This window comes from Orycteropus afer, unplaced genomic scaffold, assembly GCF_000298275.1.
Source record: "Orycteropus afer afer isolate SDZICR_OR568_19922 unplaced genomic scaffold, OryAfe1.0 scaffold00280, whole genome shotgun sequence".
NCBI lineage: Eukaryota > Metazoa > Chordata > Mammalia > Tubulidentata > Orycteropodidae > Orycteropus > Orycteropus afer.
This window is the reverse complement of record NW_006921867.1, coordinates 2,885,085-2,890,804: the sequence shown is the minus strand read 5'-3', so window position 1 is coordinate 2,890,804 and position 5,720 is coordinate 2,885,085.

The window sequence follows — 5,720 nt, the reverse complement described above, 5'->3', positions numbered from 1 at the left end:
GGTAAACTGTGGTCAATGTCATGAGACAAAGTATATGTGAACCACTGTATGGAAAGTGAATTTGCTCTGTAAACCTTCACCCAAATCACAATTTTAAAAAATTAACTTTTATAATGTCCCAGTCATCTAGTTTGTTTTCTGCTATTTGTATATTTTTGGATATATTTGATAGCCTAATGATGCCATATTTTTGGGCTCCTGCATTTGCTCATATTTTTTTTTCTTTGATGATCTTTACAGTTTTTAGTGTTTACACTTAAGTCTTTGACTCATTTTGAGTTAATTTTTGTATATGGTGTGAAGTATGGGTGTTGTTTCATTTTTCTGCAAATGGATATCTGGTTTTGCTTGCATCATTTGTTAAAGAGACTTTCTTTTCCCCATTTAATGGATTCTGGTGTTTTTTCAAGAAATTTCACTGCTAACCAGAAGGCCGGCAGTTCAAACCCACCAGACACTCCTCGGAAGGAAGGCTGGGCAATCTACTTCCATAATGATACCGCCTCAGAAACCCAAGGAGGGGTCGCTATGAGTCAGATCTGATTTGAAAGCAGTGAGTGAGGTGCTTTCTCAAAAATCAACTGTCCTTAGGTGGATGGATGTGTTTTTGAGTTCTCAGCTCTGTTCCATGAGTCTATATATCTGTTTTATCAAGGCAAGGCTGTTTTGACAACTGTGACTGTTTTGAGATTGGAACATGTGAGACCCCCTACTTTGTTTTTCTTCTTCAGTAGTGCTTTGTTTATCCAAGGTCACTTTCTTTTCCATATAATATTAATGATTGCTTTGTCCATGTCCTTAAAGAATGTTCATAGAACTCATGGTGACCCCATGTGTGTCAGAGCAGATCTGTGCCCCATAGTGTGTTCAGTGGCTGAATTTTCCAAAGTAGTCCCTTAGGACTTTTTTCTGAGGCATCTCTGAATCTTGAATCTGGACTTGAATCTTCAATTTTTCAGTTAGTAGCTGAGAAATTGATCATTTGGGCCACTAGGGAATCCGAATCTCATCATATGTGTTCTTCAAAGTTGAAGAGGAAGGTAGGCGAGTGATTCAAAGAGGGGATGATGAAAGAAGAGGCAAGAGAAATTCAAAATGTAAGGGAGACTCAACTCACTACTGTTATCTTTGAAGATGAAGGAAGGAAGCCATGACAAGGAACACGGACAGCCTCTAGAAGCCAGGAACAATTCATAGCTGACAGTACGCAAGGAAATTGGGACCTCAGTCTTATAATCACAAGAACCGTAGTTCTGCCAACAATCAAAGGAGCAAGGAAGCAGATTATTCCCTAGAGACTCCAAAAAAGGAATGCATCCCTACTGATACCAAGATGTTAGCTTGTTTATATCCATGTCAGACTTCCAACTTACAGAACTGTAAGACAATAAATTCATGTTGTTTAAGTTGCTAACTTTGTGCTAATTTCTTATGGCAGCATAGAAAACTAATGCACCCTCTTTACAAATCACTTCTGCAAATGACTGGTAGCACAGTGCTCAAAATGCTCAGCTGCTAACCAAAAGGACAATGGTTTGAAGCTACTAACCGAGGTGCAGGAGAAAGATATGGCAGTCTGCTTCTGTAAGGATTTACAGCCTTAGAAACCCTATAGGGCAGTTCTACTCTGTCCCTTAGGGTCTTATGAGTTGGAATTGACTTCACTGCAGGTTTTTTTTTTTTTTGGGGGGGGGGTTTACCCTGCAATTTAAGAAATGAATTCCTCTTGTTTCTGTGCCACTTTAACTAAATGCTCTATGTGCAAGACCAAACAGCAGTCCTTAAGATTTATTTTTATACTCAGACTTTCCCTTCACAATCTTTTCCAAATTATAATGGTAATGGCAGTTACTCTTTCATAAGCAACAGGGCTTCTGTAACATTGATTATCAAGTGGTTCTGAAATTCCCACTATTCACATTTTGTTTTCACAAGACTTTGAGCTTCATAAGCTAACTATAATATTCATTCATCATCAAAGGAAGGATTTACTTTTTCCCCTTTAAAACTCCCAACCTACCATTGAATTATCTCTTTCTGCCACAATAGTTAAGGGTGAGAATATTATGATTTAGAGTCATTCTAATCAATCACTTTTGGAAAAAATAAAATGTAAAATGCAATCAGAGTTGAGCCAAATAAGTAAAACTTTTTCAGTTAGACTTTCTATGCTCTTTCCTTGGTTGACAATTGCTTCCAACTTGGAATGAGCCTTATCCTGTTGTCTTAGGTTGGATTCTCTAGAGGAGCAAAACCAGTAAATATATATAGAGAGAGATATTTATTTCAAGGAAATGGGTCACACAGTTGTGGTAGCTTGCAAGTCGCAAATCCATAGTTTAGTGTATGACGGAGGACTTCTCTTGACACATGTAGTTGTAAGGGCTCATGAACCCAAAATCTGCAGGTCAGGTGGAAGGCTCCTGGCTTGTATCACAAGAACCTGAGATCAGGTGATGAGAAGTCAGATGCAGGATAGAGAGAGAGTGAACTTTGCCAGAACATCCATGTATATTGGATGCAGGCCACATACTCAAATAAATTTCCCTTTCAAGTGATTGACTATTCATATCAGATCACAAAATATAAGATGATTACATAATATATGCAAAACCACTGAGAATTGTGGCCTAGTCAAGTTAACACATTACCTTAACTATCACAGCCCACTCCTTGTCAACTTGGCACCCATGTATATCTCTTTGAACCATACATAATTGCTAAATAAAAACAATTAAAAAGTCATACTTGCACCAAAAAATGATACAATTACATGTGTACAGCTGAAAATGCACTAGCTCCATTTACATATTATAATTTATTTTATAAATTATGGAATAAGGGAAGGAAGAAAGCAAAGGTATTTGCTACACATACACACACATGTATAACAAAACAAGGAAGAAATATGCATACAATATTCATTTCTGCAACTGGCTATATAGTCATAGCTGATATTTAGAATTACCTTCTTCCACCACCCATTCCATATTCCCTTTGCCCTCAACAATCACCTCAGCTGGTCGTGGTTCTTTTCCTGGTGAGGTGACCCAAACCTTCATTCCTGAAGGTTCTGGGCCATTAGTAATCATGTCAGAATTGGTTTGCTCTAGTTTTCTGCTGACTTTAATCACAGGGCATGGTGTTGCTAAGAAGCGTCTTAAGAGATGTCCTGTATTCCAGGTATACTCTTCTTTACTTCCATTATGTAATATCAACACAATTTATTCTTCATAACTGGAATCAATCACATTAGCCAATACCGTAACTCCCTTCTTTGCCTGTTGTTACTGAGGCATGAGTAGCCCAAAGTGGCTGGGTGCCATTCTTAACATCCAGTTCAATAGCATCAGTGTTGTGTCTCCTGAAAGAGCATTCCTCCCTTTGGAACTAAGACTTCTAGACTCACAGAGCATAGGGATGTGTGGACACACACACAAAAAAAAATCATGAGTTTGTCACTAGGGGTAATAGTAAATTGTGCCACTCCTTTTCCACCCCTTGATTCCTGGAGCCATGAATCCTGGCTATGGGAGAAACACCATATATTGGATGCTGGTTTAGAGCATATACAGGCTTCTGCAGACATTATCCAATTACGCAAGGTATTGTCACCTAGCTGGTGCTATAATTATGTCATTAGAGGGCCCTTTCACCATTCTATCAATCCAGCTGCTTCAGGATGATATGGAGCATGCTAAGACCAGTGAATTCCATGAGCACAGGCACATTGCTGCATCCATTTGCTGTTACATGACTTCCTTGATCTGAGGTAATACCATATGGGATACCACGACAATGGATTAGGCATTCTGTAAGTCCACAAATGGTAGTTTTGTCAGAAACATTGCATACAGAAAAGGTAAATTCATTTCCATGTCTATACCAGTGTCTTTGTTACCCAGTGTTGCTATAACACACCACAAATGGATGTCTTTAACAAACAGAAATTTATTCCCTCACAGATTAAGACGCTTAAAGTTCAGAATCAGGGCACCAGCTCTAGGGAAAGGCTTCCTCTCTCTGTCAGCTCTAGGGAAAGGTCCTTGTCTCCTTTCAACATCTGTGGGCCCAGTGTTTCTTGGCGATTACCAGGTGTCTTGGCATCAGTTTGCTCCTGGGTCTAGGAGGTTTTCAAGGAACTCTGGTGGCATAGTGGATAAGGTAACCAGAGGATCAATGACTCAATGAGACTATGGCCCCTAGCTTCCCTTCACATCTGGAATTGAACCCACACCTGTGGCTTCCAGCCAAACAAAAGACAGGCATATGAGCTGAACATTTACCTGAGGTAGATACACTCCTTGGAGAGAACAATTGTGGGAGAAAAAATGGCTGCTTATGCACAGAGAGACAGCTCAGGAGGCAGGAGTGCATGGGGGGATGGACACAGGGAAGAGGTAACTATGGGGAGGAAGTGGGAGGGGAACTGTTGCATTGTGGCAAACTGTGGTCAATGTCATGGGAAAAAGTGTATGCGTACTGCTGTATAGAAAGTGAATTTGCTCTGTTAACTTTCACTCAAATCACAATAAAAAAATAATAAAAAAAGATCAATGCTTCAAACCCACCAGGTTCTCTGTGGAAGGACCACTTCTGTAAAGATATACAGCCTCAGCAATACAATGGGGGTTGCTATTGATTCAATAGCAGTGATCTTGAATTTTGAGTTAGGAGGTTCTCAGTATACCCCTGGTCCAAAGGACATGCTCTGCTCCCAGCTCTTCTGTCCTTTGTCTCTTATAAAGTAAAAGCTGTGACTCAAGCAAGGATGTGAATTGAGTAACGGTGGTGACTTGAATAAGGCCGTGATTGAGTACTTGCATAAAGGTGATGACTTGCATAAGGGTGGAACTTGAGTCCCATCCTCTTGTAATGCTGTGACTCAAGATACCACGCACGTTAATCCTGTTTCATTAACACTTAGAGGTTAGGATTTACAACACATTTTGCAAAATGGAGGACAACCATATAATAAAAACCAAAAACCAAATTTTCTGCCATCAAGTCAGTTCTGACTCATAGTGACCCCCATTGGGTTTCTGAGGCTGTAAATCTTTATGGAAGTAAATTGCCCCATCTTCCTTCCTTTGAGCAGCTGGTGGGATTCAACTGCTGACTTTCTGGTTAGCAGACAAATGCCTTGTCCACTACACCACCAGAGCTCACCAACTACATAATACTGGGAATCATAGCCTAGCCAAATTGATACATTTGTTTGGAAGTGACAATTCAATTATGACACCCAGTAAGAACAAAACACTGCCCTATCCATGATAGACAATAAACTTACCTTTAGATTGTTGGCTGATCAACTGTAAGAATGAAGCTATATTGGGAACTCAGTGTTGGTCTCAGCTGCTGGCAGATTGGGCACTCAGCAGTAGCTGTAGCCAAGTAACCCTTGATGAGTTTGAAGTCTGTGTTGTTGAACACATGCATAACCTCTATCCCTGCTATCATGGCCACTTTGTTCATGAATGAACATGAACAATGACAGCAGTGGCTGAGGAAAGTGGTTGACTGGTATTGACAGAATCCATTTTATTGATAAAGTTCTCTTCTGCTGAGGTCACCCTCTGGTGAGTATTCAGATGAGACAAAAAATATCTTCACTTCTTAACTCATTGACAGATGTACATCAACATGCCTTTTCCCCATACATCCTTGTCACTAATTTTCCAATTATGTTCCTCCCAAGTCCTTGACCATCCAGACAA